The sequence below is a fragment of the Triticum urartu genome, chromosome 5 (assembly GCF_003073215.2).
Source record: "Triticum urartu cultivar G1812 chromosome 5, Tu2.1, whole genome shotgun sequence".
NCBI classification, from domain to species: domain Eukaryota; kingdom Viridiplantae; phylum Streptophyta; class Magnoliopsida; order Poales; family Poaceae; genus Triticum; species Triticum urartu.
Genome location: NC_053026.1, coordinates 326,169,321 through 326,189,771, shown reverse-complemented (window position 1 = coordinate 326,189,771; position 20,451 = coordinate 326,169,321).

Below are 20,451 nucleotides of genomic sequence, written 5' to 3'. Positions count from 1 at the left end.
AGCCCCGCACATAACGCGAGGCAGTTTTTCGACACGTCTTGTCAAAGTAGAGATCGTGTCCCCTTATTACGGGATTCTCATCAATACGGGCATGGGTAACCCAACCGCGCCATCAATTGCGGCGCTTGGGGGATAAGCGAGTTTTACTAGGCAAGTGGGGACGTTTAATTTTTTCCGCCCATATAAAGGATAAGGATTGACCTTTCTATCCACGCCTTCTTCCTCCTCTGCTCATCTGCTCCCGCATACTCGAGCTCTAGCGCCCAAGTCCTCACTTCCATCTCAACCTTCTCCAACCATGTCCGGAGCGGGAGGCAAGTGGATGGTCTCCTCCGTCACGGAGGGAGACATCAAGAAATTGAGGAGAGCCGGATACCTTCACGACGACATCGGGCACCGGCTCCCAGATGAGGGACAGCTCATCCCACCCCCGAGCCCCATGAGAGGGTGGTATTCCTCACCCATTTCCTCCATAGACTAGGATTTCCTCTCCATCCCCTCGTCCGGGGGCTCATGTTTTATTACGGCATGGATTTCCATGATCTAGCCCCAAACTTCATCCTCAACATCTCGGCGTTTATCGTCGTGTGCGAGGCCTTCCTCCGCATCAAGCCCCACTTCGGCTTATGGCTGAAGACCTTCAATGTCAAGCCGAAGGTAGTGAGCGGCCGCCAGGCGGAGTGCAGAGGCGCCATGGTGGGCAAGATGCCCAATATCACATGGCTCGAGGGCACCTTCGTGGACACCATAAAGGGGTGGCAATCGGGGTGGTTCTATATCACCGAGCCGCGCGACCCCGCATGGGTAGCGGCCCCCGAGTTCCGATCTGGCATCCCCATGCGGCTCACCTCCTGGAAAGAGAAGGGCCTGTCCTGGGGTAACTCAAAAGAGCTGACCGGACTCCAGCCATGTATTCAGAACATGGTGGATAAGAAGCTCAAGCTTGTCAACATAGTCCAGGTTATGCTCGTTCGCCGGATACTCCCGTGCCAACAACGGGAGTTTACCTTGTGGGAGTTCAATCTGGCGCAGCAACGAACTCTGAACAGGCTCTTCGACATGACTCATGAAGATGCCTGGAGGGTGCTGTTCAAGGGCGCCGCAGTCCCTCCCCCCATTACTGAGGATCTCGGATTCAGCGCGAAGCGCCACGCTAGTGCGGTAAGTTGTTTTACCTCTTACAGGATATTTGTTATATATATATATATTGGCTCTATGCGGGATCTAAACTCCCGTAATTTTGACAGGACTGGCAGAAGATGGCTGGACAGATCGACTGTCCGGCTCCCTTGCCCGAAGGCCCCGCAGACGCTCTTCCGACGAAGGTGCCGGAGAAGACCAAGAAGGCCAAGGGAGCTCGAAAGAGTTCCCGACGCCAGGCGTCGTCGGACTCACCGTCCGATGACTCTGCGGCGCACTCTTCCCCCGAAGACGAGGAAGAGGAAGAAGAGGCTCCCCCACCGACTGGGGGAGACAAGAAAAGGAAGGCCGCCCCAACTGGGGAGGCCGAAGGGTCCAAGAAGGGAAGGGCGCTCCTTCCGGACAGCTCCACCGCAGCCGACGAAAGTGAAGACGAGTGGTTGCCCAGGGGCAAGCCCCAGGGGAGATCGTAAGTGTTCGGATACCAAAGTAACCCATAGGATTCCTTTGTCGCATTGCTTTCCCTAACACCGAACTCAATTGTACAGGCCGCCCCGAGCCAATATTGAGGTATCCTCGGACGGCTCCCTGGGATCGTCAGACATGGATAGCGATCCAGTCCCGACCGCCACCTCCCCTCATCCGCCCGACGACGCCGAGGTGCTGTCTCAAGAGGCACCGGATCAAGGGGGGACAGTCCTGGAGGCGCCTCAAGGCGACCTTCCGGACTCCGGGAGCCGAGGGGACGGGGTCCCCGAGAGCTCCGAGTTCGGCCCTCAGCCGAACACCGCGCCGGACCCTCCAACGGATCCGAGCTCGGGCAGGCGGAACCCTTCTAAGGAGGGTGAGACGCCTGTGCCGGTGACCTCAGTCCACCCAGAGGCGCCGGACACTATGTTGGAAGCGCTTCGCAGCGCTTCCATCGAGGAGGAGCACTACACTATCATGAGTGCGGTGATCCAGAAGGTTCAGTCCGCCAAGAGCGGATTGACTGAAGCCTGTACTAGCCTTCTAACAGGCTTCGAGGGTAAGTGTTTTAAAATGTAGTAGAAGTGTTACCGGATAGACAGTAGCCCCTGATGCTTTGTTCGGTGTTCACAAAGAAAAGCCGAACAGAGGATCAAATAATATCGCAGGAGTCTAATATAAGTATGTCAATATGCATGTGCAGGCTTCGCTGCTGGCGTCCGCCGCACTAACTGCGGAGGTCGCCGTACTGAAGGAGGCCCTCAAGGGGTCCCAGAAGGAGCTCGGCCTTTCTAAGAGGCAGCTCGAGGAGAACAAGGGTAAGTGATACCCCGTCTGTAGATGAGAAAAAGGACGCGATTGCTAAATGACAGGATCATTGTATGTTTGCCAGGGGCCACGACCGAGGTGGCGACCCTGAAGCAAGCGCTGTCCCAGGCCGGAGAAAAGGTGGTCCAGGAGTGCACCGAGCGAGAGAGGCATGAGGCTCGGGTGGGCGAGGTGCAGCAAGAGCTCCAAGCTCTCATGACGAAGCACGAGGCATTGGAGCTTGACTTGAAGATGAGAGAGTCTGAGCTTGTCGCGGCCCGTGAGAGCGCGAAGAGTGCCAAGGCCAAGGCCCAGAAGGCCCTTCAGGAGATCGACGCGATGAAGAAGATAGCGGTGGGTAAGGCTTTCTATATGCAAAGCAAGCATGCAACGGTGAATTACCGATTACTTACCTGAATCCGGAGCTCTTTAGGAGCATTCGCAGATTTGCCCCGCAGTGTGTCCGATGCCGCACTACTCTACCAGGCCGAGGACGGAAGCTCGACGGAGAAGGTGTTCTGGTCTCAGTATGCTGAGGCCGAACATCCGGTGCCAATGAGTGACCAGCTGAAGCAGATGGCCGAGCTACATAAGGCGGCCGATCAGGCCATGAAGGGCTTCATAGTCCGGTTGTGGCCTGGCGACGCCCTTCCGAACAGCTTCTTTGGCCTGGTGAGGCGGCTTGTCGATGCCTGCCCACGGCTGGAGGTCGTCAAGTGATCCGTCTGCATTGAAGGTGCACGCCGGGCCTTTGCCCGTGTGAAAACGCAGTGGGTCAAGCTAGACGCCATGAAGCTTATCAAGGAGGGGCCGCCAGAGGGCAAGGAGCACTGCCACCCCGAGATGTACTACGAGGGTGTTCTGCCGGGCGCCCGTCTTATCACGGATGAGTGTTCACAAAATGTAATATTTGAATGAGACTTGCTCGTTTTTTATCATGTGTAATGAAAACTTGTTTCATATGCGCTATGCAACGCTTGTGTGAATTTAAAATATTACCTTCTGTTTGGCTGTTTATCCAATCTGAGAGATGGCTAGTCCTCGGCTTCTGCCCCCATACCACGAGTGCTGGGGTGTTCCGGATAAACCTGAGCACTCTTGTTCCCATGTTTGGGTCCTTCGAGGGAGCTGCTCAGCACAACGAACAAGGCAACCAGACTAATAATGCTTTATCACTCTCACTTAGCCATAGAATTATATAATTTTAAATTTCGGCGAAGCCCCTGGTATTCGGAAGGCCGAATTCGGGGCGTGATACACGCCTGTAGGCCGGACAGAGCCGGCCCTTCGCCCTAAGCGGCATAAGTCTTTAGGGACTCGAAAAACCTCGCCGAACAGCGACCAGTCTCTCGCCTTATCATGACAGTCAGTTTTAGCTTTCTCTACTGAGGTGCTCGGCCCAGCAGAACCGGGGCACAATCGCAGTTGTTCTCCTAGCGCTACCTTAGCCGATAGAGCGGAACGTAAGGTACCAAAACATAGGAGCCGGGCAAACCCAACATTTGACCAAAGACATGATTCGGAGCTGATGCATATAATGCTATAAGTTCGGGGTGCCATACTTGTGAAAGTATTCGGACTTTTCTCACCATATTGTGAGTACGTAAGCCCCTGGTGCATTGGCCATACTAGAGTGTACGGTTGCTAGGCGTCATTAATGAACACATAGATATGTATACAAAAAATGCGATAATAGTCGTAATGCCATGCATTGTATATTAAAAAATTGCATTAAAGCAGAGTGATACAAATAGTGTAATAAGCAAAAGAGTAGGACTATGTCTCTTCCAAGGGCGAGCTGAGGAATTATATGAAATCTGTAATCCACCTGGGAATTCCGTAGTTGTCGGCCTCCTTGGTTGTTGTAGGATCGAAAGTATGTCTAGAGGGGGGGTGATTAGACTACTTGACCAAATAAAAACTTAACCTTTTCCCAATTTTAGTTCTTGGCAGATTTTAGCTATTTTAGGATAAGTCAAGCAATCATCACACAATTCAAGCAAGCATGCAAAGAGTATATTGGCAGCGGAAAGTAAGGCATGCAACTTGCAAGAATGTAAAGGGAAGGGTTTGGAGAATTCAAACGCTATTGGAGACACGGATGTTTTTCCCGTGGTTCGGATAGGTGGTGCTATCCTACATCCATGTTGATGGAGACTTCAACCCACGAAGGGTAACGGTTGCGCGAGTCCACGCAGGGCTCCACCCAAGGGCAACGGTTGCGCGAGTCCACATAGGGCTCCACCCATGAAGGGTCCACGAAGAAGCAACCACCCACAAAGGGTCCACGAAGAAGCAACCTTGTCTATCCCACCATGGCCATCACCCACGAAGGACTTGCCTCACTAGCGGTAGATCTTCACGAAGTAGGCGATCTCCTTGCCCTTACAAACTCCTTGGTTCAACTCCACAATCTTGTCGGAGGCTCCCAAGTGACACCTAGCCAATCTAGGAGACACCACTCTCCAAGAAGTAACAAATGGTGTGTAGGTAATGAACTCCTTGCTCTTGTGCTTCAAATTATAGTCTCCCCAACACTCAACTCTCTCTCATAGGATTTGGATTTGGTGGAAAGAAGATTTGAGTGGAAAGCAACTTGGAAGGCTAGAGATCAAGATTCATATGGTAGGAATGGAATGTCTTGATCTCAACACATGAGTAGGTGGTTTTCTCTCAGAACATATGAGTAGGAATGGTGTGTGTGTTCTGATGGCTCTCTCATCGAATGAGAAGGAGGTGGAGGGGTATATATAGCCTCCACACAAAATCCAACCATTACACACAATTTACCAATCTCGGTGGGACCGAATCAGAAAACTCGGTCTGACCGAAGTAGTAAACCTAGTGACCGTTAGGAATTTCGGTGGGACTGGCATGCAACTCGGTAGGACCGATTTGGTTAGGGTTTGGGCATAACGTAATCTCGGTGAGACCGATTACACAAACTCGGTGAGACCGAATTTGGTAATTAGCTAACCAGAGAGTTGGTCAGGCAAACTCGATGGGACCGATTTGCTCTTTCGGTGAGACCGAGTGGAACTCGGTGAGACCGAAAAGTTACAAAGGGGAAACACTGAGTTTACATTGCAATCTCGGTGGGACTGATTCGCTCTTTCGGTGGGACCGAAAAGTTACGAAAGGGAAACAGAGAGTTTGCAACCCCATCTCGGTGGGACCGAGATCCTTATCGGTAGAACCGAATTGCTAGGGTTTGGCAGTGGCTAATGACAAGTGAAACTCGGTGGCGCCGGATAGGAAGAATCGGTAGGACCGAGTTTGGCTTAGAGTTTAGGTCATATGTGGATATGGGAAAGTAGTTGAGGGTTTTGGAGCATATCATTAAGCACATGAAGCAAGAGGCTCATTAAGCAACACCTCATCCCTCCTTAATAGTATTGGCTTTTCCTAAAGACTCAATGTGATCTTGGATCACTAAAATATGAAATGAAGAGTCTTGAGCTTTTGAGCTTGAGCCAATCCTTTGTCCTTAGCATTTTGAGGGTTCCACTTTCACATCCATGCCATGCCAATCATTGAGCTTTCCTGGAATAATCACCTTGGAATAGCATTAGCTCAATGAGCTATATGTTGTTATGAATTACCAAAACCACCTAGGGATAGTTGCACTTTCAGTTGTTGTATCATGGGTTCGGCAATAGAGCTGTCGGACAGTGTTTCCAGAGATTGAAGTCCTGAAAGAAAAAGAAATATAACCAAACGGGAAGCCCCTAGTGCGGTTTAGGCCGCGTTTTGGGGCGTGCCGTAGTTGTGCCTCCCCCTCCCCATCTGTGCCCATGGTATTTTTAATGCGTAATTATGTACGCATGGCACGAACAACGCCGTTGGGCTGGGATTGGGGGGGCCGCCGTATTGCTACGCGAGCTCAGATCGTGCCAGGCGGTCTGTTTGCCGATTGCCCCGAGCGCGCTTGAAGGTGTCCGGGCTTTGAAACGCTGAATTTGTAGATTGCCTTGAGAGGCTGCTTTGCGCTTCTGCTGCGAGGGCCGCGGTGTGCTCCTCCGTTCGAAGAGAGCACTCTGTGTTTCCATTGGCTGTAATAACTCCACGAGGTCCTGGCATCTTGAGCTTGAGGTATGCATAATGTGGTACCGCATTGAATCTAGCAAATGCGGTTCGTCCGAGCAGCGCGTGATAACCACTGCGGAACGGGACTATATCGAAGATTAACTCTTCGCTTCGGAAGTTATCTGGGGATCCGAAGGCCACTGCCAGTGTAACTGAGCCTGTGCAGTGGGCCTCTACGCCTGGAATGATGCCTTTAAAGGACGTCTTTGTGGGTTTGATCCTTGAGGGGTCTATACCCATTTTGCACACTGTGTCCTGATAAAGTAGGTTCAGGCTGCTGCCGCCGTCCATGAGGACTCGAGTGAGGTGAAATCCGTCGATGATTGGGTCTAGGACCAGTGCGGCGAATCCGCCGTGATGGATACTAGTGGGGTGGTCCCTGCGATCGAAGGTGATCGGACAGGAGGACCAAGGGTTGAACTTCGGGGCGACTGGCTCCAGCGCATATACGTCCCCGAGTGCACGCTTCCGCTCCCTCTTGGGTATGTGGGTTGCGTATATCATGTTCACTGTCCGCACTTGCGGGGGAAACCTCTTCTGTCCTCCGGTGTGCGGCTGCCGGGGTTCTTCCTCGTCATCGCTATGCGGCCCCTTGTCCTTGTTTTCGGCGATTAACTTGCCGGCCTGCTTGAACACCCAACAATCCCTGTTGGTGTGATTGGTTGGCTTGTCTGGGGTGCCGTGTATTTGACATGAGCGATCGAGTATACGGTCCAAGCTGGACGGACCAGGCGTACTTTGTTTGAATGGCTTTTTCTGCTGACCGGCTTTAGAGCCTTTGAATCCGGCATTGACTGCCGTATCCTCAGAACTTTCACTGTTAATGCGGCGCTTATGCTTGTTGCGACGTGACCTGCTGTTGCCGTCCTTGGTATTTGAGGTACCATGGTTCTTTGATATGTTGTTACTGCGAGCCAACCAGCTGTCTTCTCCCGCACAAAAACGGGTCATGAGCATCATGAGGGCTGCCATAGATTTCGGCTTTTCCTGACCAAGGTGCCGGGCTAGCCACTCGTCTCGGATGTTGTGCTTGAAAGCCGCTAAGGCCTCCGCATCCGGACAGTCGATGATTTGGTTTTTCTTTGTAAGGAACCGAGTCCAAAATTGCCTGGCCGACTCTTCCGGCTGCTGAATTATGTGGCTCAAGTCATCGGCGTCTGGTGGTCGCACATAAGTGCCCTCAAAGTTGTCGAGGAATGCGGCTTCCAGATCTTCCCAACAGCTAATGGAGTCCGCTGGCAAGTAATTAAGCCAATGTCGTGCTGGTCCTTTGAGTTTTAGTGGGAGGTACTTGATGGCATGTAAGTCATCACCGCGGGCCATGTGGATGTGGAGGAGGAAGTCCTCAATCCATACCGCGGGATCTGTTGTGCCGTCGTATGATTCAATGTTTATAGGTCGTATACAGCGCCTCTGTATTGGGCTATATCGCAACGCAGCTCGTATGGGTCCTGACCACTGTGTTTGGCCCGGCCGGATTTGCTTTTACTGTATCCGGCGTGACGTTTACTGTCTCGTAGAGTGGTGCGCCCTCGTGATCCGTAGATTGATCTTGAGTGCTTTGCTTTGTCCTCCAATATGTCTCGCAGGTCTGGCGTATCTCCCCATGCCTTTTTATTTGGATGGCGTTGGGGTGGAGGCTGAGCTTTCGGCAGGAATGCCTCTTTATCGCGGGCACAAGGTGGCCGGTTAGCCGTATCATATGCTTCTTCCTCTAGTCAGGGTAGTAACCTGCGCCTTGGGTAACTCTTGGAGGGACGCTCGAGTTTATATTCCTCGGCTGCGAGGACTTCAGTCCATTTGTCAGCTAGCAGATCTTGATCAGCTTGAAGCTGCTGCTGCTTTTTCTTCAGGATATTTGCTGTGGCCATAAGCTTGCGCTTGAAGCGCTCTTGTTCGACGGGATCCTCTGGTACGGCGAATTCATCATCGCCGAGGCTTGCCTCGTCTTCGGAGGGGGGCATGTAATTGTCATCCTCCTCCTCTCCGCCAGCCGCTCTCTCAGGAGATCTGGCACCTTCATCCTCCTGATCTAACTCTTGCTGGAGGGGGTTTTCGTTGTCTTCGGCGCTATCCGGAGTGTTATTATCTCCTGCGCCGGTATCACCACTTTTGCTTTGGCGGGACTTAGAGTGGCGCCAATGACGTCGGCGCTTGGGTTGCTTCTTGGAGGGGTCATCCTCCGCTATCTCGTCGCCGTTGCCTTCATTGGGTGCATCCACCATGTATATGTCATACAACGAGGTGGCTTTCCAGTGCCCTATAGGTGCTGGTTCATGTTCGTCTCCTACATCGTCGTGCATACCATCGATGTCTTCGGAGTCGAAGTCGAGCATGTCGGTTAAATCATCGACAGTGGCTACAAAGTGGGTGATGGGTGGGCGTCGAATTTCTTCGTCGTCCACATCCCAGTCCTGTTGGCCATAATCCGGCCAGGCTCTCCTGACAAAGAGAGAGACCTTAGTGAATTCAGAATGTCGCCGAAGGGCGAGTGCTGAAAGATATCCACGGCGGTGAATTCCATGATCGGCGCCCACCCAGATTCGATTGGCAGGGGCGTGGATGGTTCGGGGTCCGGAAGAGAGTCCGGCACCTTGGAGTCACGGGCTGCGCAGAGGATTATGCTGGTGTTTGGCTCGATCGCCGTCGAGACTGCAGCCCCTGAGGCGGTGTCTAGCCACCCGTCCTCGATTGGCGTAGTTGGCTCCGAGCTAAGGGTCGGAGCTGGTGTGGGCGCGGCCTCTGGAGTACCGTCCGGTGGCAGAGCTAGGTCATGCCCATCGAGACAGTGCGGCGTGCCCAGCTGTGGCTCGAATCCGTCGAAGATCAAGTCTCCGCGGATGTCGGTTGTGTAGTTCAAACTTCCAAATCTGACCTGATGGCCAGGGGCGTAGCTTTCAATCTGCTCCAGATGGCCAAGCGAATTAGCCCGCAGTGCAAGGCCGCCAAATACGAAGATCTGTCCGGGGAGAAAAGTCTCACCCTGGACCGTTTCGCTACCAATGATAGTAGGAGCCATCAAGCCTAACGGCGACGACACATAGTAACTCTCAATGAAAGCACCAATGTCGGTGTCAAAACCAGCGGATCTCGGGTAGGGGGTCCCGAACTGTGCGTCTAGGCCGGATGGTAACAGGAGGCAAGGGACACAAAGTTTTACCCAGGTTCGGGCCCTCTTGATGGAGGTAAAACCCTACGTCCTGCTTGATTAATATTGAAGATATGGGTGTTACAAGAGTAGATCTACCACGAGATCGGAGAGGCTAAACCCTAGAAGCTAGCCTATGGTATGATTGTATGTTGTGAATGTTGTCCTATGGACTAAAACCCTCCGGTTTATATAGACACCGGAGAGGGTTAGGGTTACACAAGGTCGGTTACAAAGGAGGATATATCCATATACGTATTGCCTAGCTTGCCTTCCACGCCAAGCAGAGTCCCATCCGGACACGAGACGAAGTCTTCAATCTTGTATCTGCATAGTCTAACAGTCCGGCCAATGGAGATAGTCCGGCTGTTCGGAGACCCCCTAATCCAGGACTCCCACAGGGAGCATTTGATGGACGACTACCTCAAGCTACATCAAGTTCCTCCCGAAGATCAAGTGAAGTGCGCCACAAGGAACTTCCACGACTACGCGTCCACATGGTGGCTTCACACACCTTCGGAGACCTACAACATGAGTTGGCCCAAGACGAAGAGAGCTTTGCGTCGCGAGTTCGTGACTCCAACCTACATGGAACAACTTCTACGCCAATTGGAGAACACCACCCAAGGATCCAAGTCCATCGACGAGTACTTCAAGGAGATGAATAAAGCCTTGAGACAAGCCGGCTTGGACGACCCCATTTCGATGAAGTTCCACTTCATGATGGGATTGCACAATAACATCTCCAAGAATATCTTCCTCGAGAACTACACGTCCCTCGACGACAACTACATTGGTGCTCTCAAGGCAAAACAAGAACTCATGAAGGCCAAAGCTTCTCCACCCCAAGCTCACTTCGCGATGACCAAGCTCCATGAGAACGAGCATGAGGCTAGTACCACCACGATGTCCAAGCCCAACGAGCTCCAAGACAATGCTCCCAAGTTCGACTTCACCACCATCCCTCTTTGTGGCATTGATGATGTCGAGTCCTCCACGACTCTTTTTCAAGATGGTGCGGCGACGAGTACGACTACGGAGACCTTCAAGGACCACGCTTTTGAGGCGAGTGACATGGTGACGAGCAAGGAGGATGCTTCCACCTTAGGAGGCAAGAGTGATGATGTGCCATCTTTGGCCTTCATCCATGACGATGACAACAAGACGGTTGAGCATGGGATTTTCCCTTCGACCACGGCAACATGTGATGACTTGAGTGACTTTAGCCACCATATTGAGAGTGGGAGTGACTTCACCACTAGCCCCATATATGATGTGTTTCCACAATTCCCATGTGAGGAGAGCCACAACCCCCACCTCTTGAGTGAGATGAGTGACTCCACCGTATGTGAGTTTGAGCGCACCTACTTTGAGGAAGTGAGTGAACCACCACATAGAGAGAGTGAGATAGTTGATAGGTCATGTGAGGCCACTTTCAACACTAACGACTTGACCTCTACCTCTATTGTGTCTTCTCATTTGGTGCTAGGTCCCATCTATGATGACGTGCCGATTCGCGATGACTTCGTCCTCCCTTTGGACAAGATGATGGCCATGGTGGAATATGATGCACCCCCACATGGTTCCATCAAGATGAAGATGACCACCATTTGGTCTTTCCCACCTCACCTACACCACTTGAGTGGAATGAAAACGGTAACATAGGTGACGATGATGCTCTAGTCCCACTAGTGGACATTCTTGACATTGATTGCTTGCATGATGTTGATCAACCTATTTCCATGCTTCATGCTAGTGTGACTTCCCCATGCGATGATTTACCCATTTATGATGAGTATGATGATTGCCATGTGGAGTCTATTAGTTGTGATGCCATGTTACATAGGATTTCTTGTGCTAATTCTCTCGGTCACATCATGTTTGCCAATCCGCTTGACTTGTCATATGCTATGCATGTGATCAATCATATGTCATATTTGCAATGTCTTCATAGTGACTATGCATATGCTATTAAAATAAACCCAATTTGCACATATGGCATAGATGACAAGCCCGTGGTTATTGGCATTTGTTTTTCTTGTGATGATGTTGATATGCTCCCTTTGCATCATTCATCTCATATGCCATGCCATGACCACCTAGCTTCGGATATGCATTGTTTTGGATGTTGTCCATTTCCTCCATATGATGTTTCCAAATTGCTCATGAGGAGACCCCCATAGTTTCCTCATACATTTTAGGAGATTTTGATTCATCCCATTCATTGCATGATCCCAATACTTGTGTGCACCATATGCTCCCCATGAATCATAATAATATTGTTGTGCCATATACTACTATGCTCAATTTGTGTCCCCATCGTGTTATACACAATAACTATTCTTTCATGATGGATGACATGTTCGTATACCATGTATCAAATTTCTTTGAGCGATTCTTATCTTGTGCTAACTCTCACGTGCACATACACATCATGATGGATGATGTGTACATTTACCACACACACAATTTCTTTCGCTTGTGTCTCTTTTGTGTAGGTACCCATGAATACTTGTCAGCCTCGCAATCCCACGAGTTGACAAAATGAGCTCTAGAGAGCAATGATGACTTGGGATCCCATGGATTGTCTTTCCCACCGCTCTCTTCGTGCAAAGACTTCACGCATTTCTTCTACATGACCCTCACTTGGCTATGGGTTATTGTCCATTACATATTCTATGCCCATCTTGCCATGTTCACTTTGCATGATATGCTCATTCCTATGCCTTTGCCATGAATTTGTGACCCATGCTTTGCATTACACATGATGATTGATTCTACTACTTGTATGTGTATTTGCAAGTTTGGTGGAGATATCACTTGTTATTGCCATATTTGCTTTGTGCCCCATGCCTATGATGATACTATGATCTTGCTTTGTGTTCGTGCTTGCGATACGTCATGTGCATTGTCTATGCCTATTATTTTCTCACATGCCATGATTGCCATGATTTCCTCTAGTATGTTGCATCTTCGCACTACTAGCTTGCATGACATGATTACTATGCTTGCTTATGTTGCATCACCAATGATTCATACTTGCTCACTTCATGCGGTTGATGACAACCATCTACATGCTTTGCAAATGATTGTTATTGCTTCTTGTCATATCTCTCCATATGTTGCCTCCCTCATGCTAGATGATTTGACATGTATTGAGTGCAACAATGCCTTTAGTCTTGATAATGAGTTTGCCCCCATAGCATTCTTACATACATTCAGAGATTTTGACATATTCCTTATGAAGCATGCTTGTCTTACCTCTTTGCACCATATACCTAGTGCCATGAATATTTCCATTGTTGCATCATATTATTCACACACTTGTGCTTCTAATGGTTATGTGCAAGAGAAGAGAACCATCATGATGGATGATGTGTTTATCTACCATGCGCATACGTTCTTTTTTTTGTGCATGTGTAGGACACTTGGACCTCGTGTCAACTTCCACGTCACGTGAGTTGACCATTCGAGCTCTTGAGAGCGAACCACCTCCGACCACAACGATTCTACATCGCACTTGCTTGTACTTCGGCATTGTGAAGGACGCACAAGGACATGCTTTCATGGTGATATCCTTCTCTTTCGAGAACCCCCAAACCATGAGCATGGATATTGTGGATCATACTACTTGTGTTGCTTGCACCATGAGACTTATTATTCATCTTGGACCACTTGATTGAACACTTGTTAGAGATCTTGCTTTGACTTGTCATTTTCACCATTCCATGCATCATGATATATATGCCTTGTGTGTTGCATCCAATTCCTGGATTACTTGCTCCTCCCATATGTTTGGTTGCAACAATGTCATCACTTCACATATGCCATGTCCCATTGATTGCTACATGCTTGCCTTGATTGCCTCACACATGATGAACTATTGCTCTTTCTATTGTGTTGAGTGCCACACTATCTTCACTACACCCTATGCACGTTATGCTTGGATTGTCTTACACTTGTTCCATGTGTTTAGACACTTCATTTTATTTTGTGTTGTGAATGTTTCTTATGCCTACCATCGACCATTTGTCGAGTTCTTTATGCATGATTGCTATGATCTTGAGGTAGATGCTTGTTCACTTGTCAAACATATTTGCATCTCTACCTCCAAATTGCATACTTATCCCCATGATTTCTTTGCTTGTGCTTGATTGATATGCTTACATGCCATGTCACAATACTTTGTCACACCCTATGCTATGCTTGATGACGACACTTGTTTGTTGAATCACCTCTTGAATGCCTGGTTTTGCACTAACCTAACCACATTTGTTTTTCCAAGTGTTTGTTGTCCTTTCTCTTTTTGAAGGAATCACTAGATGGTGCGACATTGGAGAGTGCCCATTTCGAGCTTCAAGACGATGAGTACTTGGTGAACATCCACTTCTCCATGGCAAAGCCATCTCTTTCCCATGGTGATTTGGTTTTCGATCCGAGGTCGGATCTTTCCCAAGGGGGGGAGATGATGCAGAGCATCCTATGGACATCACCATGTCAAGAGTCCGTTTGGCGAGTGACATGTGCGACATCTACTTGACATACCCATAGGTGAATCATCTCCTTTACACGTGCTCACTTGGCCCCTTCAAGGATGGTATACTACTTGACACCCCTCTCGTGTGCATGCATAGGTATTGTTGGAACACTATAGACGACGAGGAGGAGTGCAAGCGCCAAGGAACAACTACACCATCTGCGAGGGAAGCCTGGAAGCGGAGACGGAAGAAACGGAGTTGCTGGAAGCTATAGTGGCCGGACATCTGGGCCAGAGGCCGGACATCCGGCGCATGCACCGAAGAGCTTCAGCAGCCGAACATCCGGCCGACCCCTGGACATCCGGCGCCTGTCAACAGGCCGGACATCCAGGATCGCCTCCGGAAATCTGTACAACAGCTATCCAGAGAGCAACAGTTTTGGCCACCGCCAGGCCAGACATCCGGCGAGTGCCCCAGACATCCGGCACCCCGCGAACGGCCGGACATCCGGGCCCCAGCCCGGACATCCGGCACCTGCCTGCACGCATGGACAGGGCCCGTGGCCCATGTATCCCTCTTTCCCACTTACCCCTTGGTGGCTTAGACTATACATACTCCCCCACCTCCTTCTAGTTAGGGTTAGCGCTGTGATAGCTCATTTGAGAGATAGAGCTTCGCTCATCCATATCAGATCTTCTCCATGAGAGAGACCGCAGCCCCTCTTTGGAGAAGATCCACCTTGGATTCAAGACCCCCTCTTGGGCGGCCCCATCAAGAACTCCTCACGGAGAACTGGTTACCCTATGTATCGTCCTTTGTTGGATTCGGATTGTGTATCTCTTTGTGTTTCGAAGATCTAGCATATGTGTGACCATATCTTGTTGGTTTTAGTGTTTCTCCCATGTTTCCCCTCGTGATTCCCCTCGTTTCCCCCCTCGTGTTCTTCGTGTTCTTCACGGGATCCGCTCCTTTCGTGAAAGATCGGCCACATAGGGTTCTACCCTACATCAGCACCTCTACAAATCCCTACTTCCCTCTGCGAAGGGCCTTTCTTTTACTTTATGCAGTTTTTATTTTTGAATTTGAGTCTCCATCATCTCTTATAAAAGCACCAACTAGGAGGCAATATGATCGTACTTAAGCATCGGGTGTAGCTAATATACGAGTGTGTTTCATGAATGGATCAATGTTTGAGCATGATGGGCTAGGGATAACTTATTTTAGCGTTGATATTTGGGAAGACATGGTTACTTGTTGATATGCTTGAGTATCTAAATTATTATGTCAAAACTAAGCTATTGCTTTGAACCACTAAAAGTCCAAATGTCCATGCTATAAATAAAATGATATGATATGACATGTTAGGCAGCATTCCACATCAAAAATTCTGTTTTTATCACTTACCTACTCGAGGACGAGCAAAAGTTAAGCATGGGGATGCTAATACGTCTCCAACGTATCTATAATTTTTGATTGTTCCATGTTGTTATAATATCAATCTCGGATGTTTTATAATCATTTTATAGCCATTTTATATCATTTTTGGTACTAACCTATTGACATAGTGCCAAGTGCCTGTTGCGGTTTTTCCATGTTTTTTACATCGCAGAAAATCAATATCAGACGGAGTCCAAACGCCCTGAAACTTTACGGAGAATTTTTATGGGCCAGAAAGAACACGGCGGGCCCTGGCTGCGGCTGGGGGGTGCCCCAAGGGGGGCACAACCCACCAGGGCGTGCCAGGAGGCCCAGGCATGCCCTCGTGGGTTGTGCCCACCTCAGGTGCCCCCCGGCCCGCCTCTTTGCTCTATAAATACCCCAATATTCCAGAAACCCTAAAGGCATCGACAAAATATTCATCCAGCTGCCGCAGAGTCCAGAACCACCAGATCCAATCTAGACACCATCTTGGATGGGGTTCACCACCTCCATTGGTGCCTCTCCGATGATGCGTGAGTAGTTCTTTGTAGACCTTCGGGTCCGTAGTTAGTAGCTAGATAGCTTAATATATCTCTCTCTCTCTCGGTTCTCAATGCAATGGTCTCTTGGAGATCCATATGATGTAACTCTTTTGCGGTGTGTTTGTTGGGATCGATGAACTTTGAGTTTATGATCAGATCTATCTTTTTATATCCATGAAAGTTATTTGAGTTTCTTTGATCTCTTATATGCATGATCTCTTATAGCCTCGTAGTTGTTCTCCGATATTTGGGTTTTGTTTGGCCAACTTGATCTATTTATATTGCAAAGGGAAGAGGTGCTTTGTAGTGGGTTCCATCTTACGGTGCTTGATCCCAATGACATAAAGGGAAACGACACGTATGTATCATTGCTACTAAGGATAAAACGATGGGGTCTATCTCTACATAGATAGATCTTGTCTACATCATGTCATCGTTCTTATTGCATTACTCTGTTTCTTCATGAACTTAATACACTAGATGCATGCTGGATAGCAGTCGATGTGTGGAGTAATAGTAGTAGATGCAGGCAGGAGTCGGTCTACTAATCTTGGACGTGATGCCTATATAATGATCATTGCGTGGATATCATCATAATTATTTGAAGTTCTATCAATTTCCCAATAGTAATTTGTTCACCCACCGTTTGCTATCTTTCTCGAGAGAAGCCACTAGTGAAACCTACGGCCCCCGGGTCTTTCTTCTCATATTATTTGCCTTTGCGATCTACTTTTATTTGCATTTATTTTCAGATCTATTAATCCAAAAAACCCAAAATACTTTGCTGCACTTTGTTTTATTTGCGATCAATTTATCCAATCTATTACAACCTTTTTACCTTCACGCACCAACTTCTGGCACCGTTACCCAAAAGGGATTGACAACCCCTTTAACACGTCAGGGTTGCGAGGAATTGTTATGTGTGTATAGGGGATGTTTACGTTATGTTGCTTGGTTCTCCTACTGGTTCGATAACCTTGGTTTCATATCCGAGTTAAATACCTACCGCCGCTGTGCTGCATTATCCCTTCCTCTTTGGGGAAATACCGACGCAGCTTCAAGCAACATAAATGCTCTATGGCATTCAAAACGTTTTTGAAATCCCGGTTCTAAGCCGTAAAGCATGGCGCACTAAACTATTAAGTAGTCATCATATCGAGCTTGCCAAACGTTCATAATGTCTGCATCTGCTCTTGCAATAGGTCTGTCACCTAGCGGTGCATCAAGGACATAATTCTTCTCTGCAGCAATGAGGATAATCCTAAGATCACGGACCCAGTCCGCATTATTGCTACCATCATATTTCAACTTAGTTTTCTCTAGGAACATATCAAAAACATAGGGGAGCTACAACGCGAGCTATTGATCAACAACATAATTTGCAAATACTATCACGACTAAGTTCATGATAAATTAAGTTCAATTAATCAAATTACTTAAGAACTCCCACTTAGGTAGACATCCCTCAAGTCTTCTAAATGATACGTGATCCAAATCAACTAAACCATCTCCGATCATCACGTGAGATGGAGTAGTCATCAATGGTGAACAACTCTATGTTGATCATATCTACTATATGATTCACGTTCGACCTTTCGGTCTCCAGTGTTCTGAGGCCATGTTTGTACATGCCAGGCTCGTCAAGTTTAACTCGAGTAATTCCACATGTGCAAAACTGTCTTGCACCCGTTGTATATGAACGTAGAGTCTATCACACTCGATCATCATGTGGTGTCTCAACACGACAAACTTTCGCAACAGTGCATACTCGGGGAGAACACTTATATCTTGAAATTTTAGTAAGGGATCATCTTATAATGCTACCACCGCACTAAGCAAAATAAGATGCATAAAAGATAAACATCACATGCAATCAAAACATGTGACATGATATGGCCATCATCATCTTGTGCTTTTGATCTCCATCTCCAAAGCATCTTCATGATCTCCATCATCACCGGCTCGACACCTTGATCTCCATCGTAGCGTCGTGGTCGTCTCGCCAACTATTGCTTCTACAACTATCGCTAACGCATAGTGATAAAGTGAAGCAATTACATGGCGTTTGCATTTCATACAATAAAGAGAGTAACAGACAACCATAAGTCTCCTGCCGGTTATCAGATATCTTACAAAACATGATCTACTCATACAATAACATTTACCACATCATGTCTTGACCATATCACATCACAACAAGCCCTGCAAAAACAAGTTAGACATCCTACACTTTGTTGTTGCAAGTTTTACGTGGATTCTACGGGCTTCTAGCAAGAACCGTTCTTACCTACGCATCAAAACCACAACGGTGATTTATCAAGTTTGCTGTTTTAACCTTCAACATGGACCGACCATAGTCAAATTCAATTCAACTAAAGAGAAACAGACACCTGCCAGCCACCTTTCTGCAAAACAAGTTGCATGTCTGTCGGTGGAACCGGTCTCATGAAAGTGGTCATGTAAGGTTGGTCCGAGCCGCTTCATCCAACAATAACGCTAAATCAAAATAAGACACTGGTGGTAAGTGATACGTCTCCAACATATCTATAATTTTTGATCATTCCATGTTATATAATCTTTCTGGGATGTTTTATAATCATTTTATATCATTTTTTGGTACTAACCTATTGACATAGTGCCAAGTGCCATTTGCTATTTTTTGCTTGTTTTTTACATCATAGGAAATCAATACCAAATAGAGTCCAAACGCAGCGAAACTTTTTGTGGATTTTTTATGGACCAGAAGACACCCAATGGGTCGGAGAAGTACCTGGGGGTGCCCCGAGGGGGGCACAACCCAACAGGGCACACCTGGGCCCAAGCGCGCCCAGGTGGTTTGTGCCCACCTCGGTGGCCTCCCGCACCGCCTCTTTGCTCTATAAATACCCCAATATTCCAGAAACCCTAGGGGAGTCGACGAAAATCAATTCCAGCTGCCGCAAGTTCCAGAAACACCAGATCCAATATAGATACCATCACAGAGGGTTTCATCATCCACATTGGTGACTCTCCGATGATGCGTGAGTAGTCTTCTGTAGACATTCGGGTCCGTAGTTAGTAGCTAGATGGCTTCCTCTCTCTCGTTTGATTCTCAATATAATGGTCTCTTGGAGATCCATATGATGTAACTCTTTTTGCGGTGTGTTTGTTGGGATCCAATGAACTTTGAGTTTATGATCAGATCTATGTTTTTATCCATGAAAGTTGTTTGAGTCTTTTGATCTCTTATATGCATGGTTGCTTATAGCCTCGTATTTATTCTCCGATATTTGTGTTTTGTTTGGCCAACTTGATCTATTTATCTTGCAATGGGAAGAGGTGCTTTGTGATGGGTTCGATCTTACGGTGCTTGATCCCAGTGACAGAAGGGGAACCGACACGTATGTATTGTTGCTATTAAGGATAACAAGATGGGGTCTATTTCTACATAAATAGATCTTGTCTACATCATGTCATCATTCTTATTGCATTACTTCGTTTCTCCATGAAGTTAATACACTAGATGCATGTTGGATAGCGGTTGATGTGTGGAGTAATAGTAGTAGATGCAGGCAGGAGTCGGTCTACTAATCTTGGACGTGATGCCTATATAATGACCATTGCCTGGATATCATCATGATTATTTGAAGTTCTATCAATTGCCCAACAGTAATTTGTTTACTCGCCGTTTGCTATTTTTCTCGAGAGAAGCCACTAGTGAAACCTACGGCTCGAGGGCCTCTTATTTATTATATTTGCCTTCATGACCTATTTTTATTTGACTTTATTTTTAGATCTGTTAATCCAAAAACCCAAAAAATACCTCGCTGAATTTTATTTGCTTTTATTTGCATTTATCAATCTATCACAATTTTTATCCCATCTACTTGCCTATTTCTGGCGCCGTTACCCATAAGGGATTGACAGCCCCTTTAATACGCCGGGTTGCGAGTACTTTTTATTTGTGTGTAGGTGTCGTTCATGTAGTGTTGTGTGGTTCTCCTACTGGTTCGATAACCTTGGTCTCATCACTGAGGGAAATACCTACCATAGCTGTGCTGCATCATCCCTTCCTTTTTTGGGAAATATCGACGTAGTTCAAGCTGCATCAAAAGGAATTTCTAGCACCGTTGCCAAGGAGGATCATGTCAAGATAGTCTCCCGTCAAGACACCAATTTCTGGCGCTGTTGCCGGGGAGACATCATCAACATCTACCAGGTACCTAATCAGAAATCTCATCTCCTTGAAATTTACATTATTTGCCATTTGCCTCTCATTTTCCTCTCCCCCACTTCACAAAAAATTGCCGTTTTATTCGCCCTCTTTTTCGTTCACCGTTTTCTCGTCAGATCTATATTTTTGCTTGCAATCATGAGTGACTTT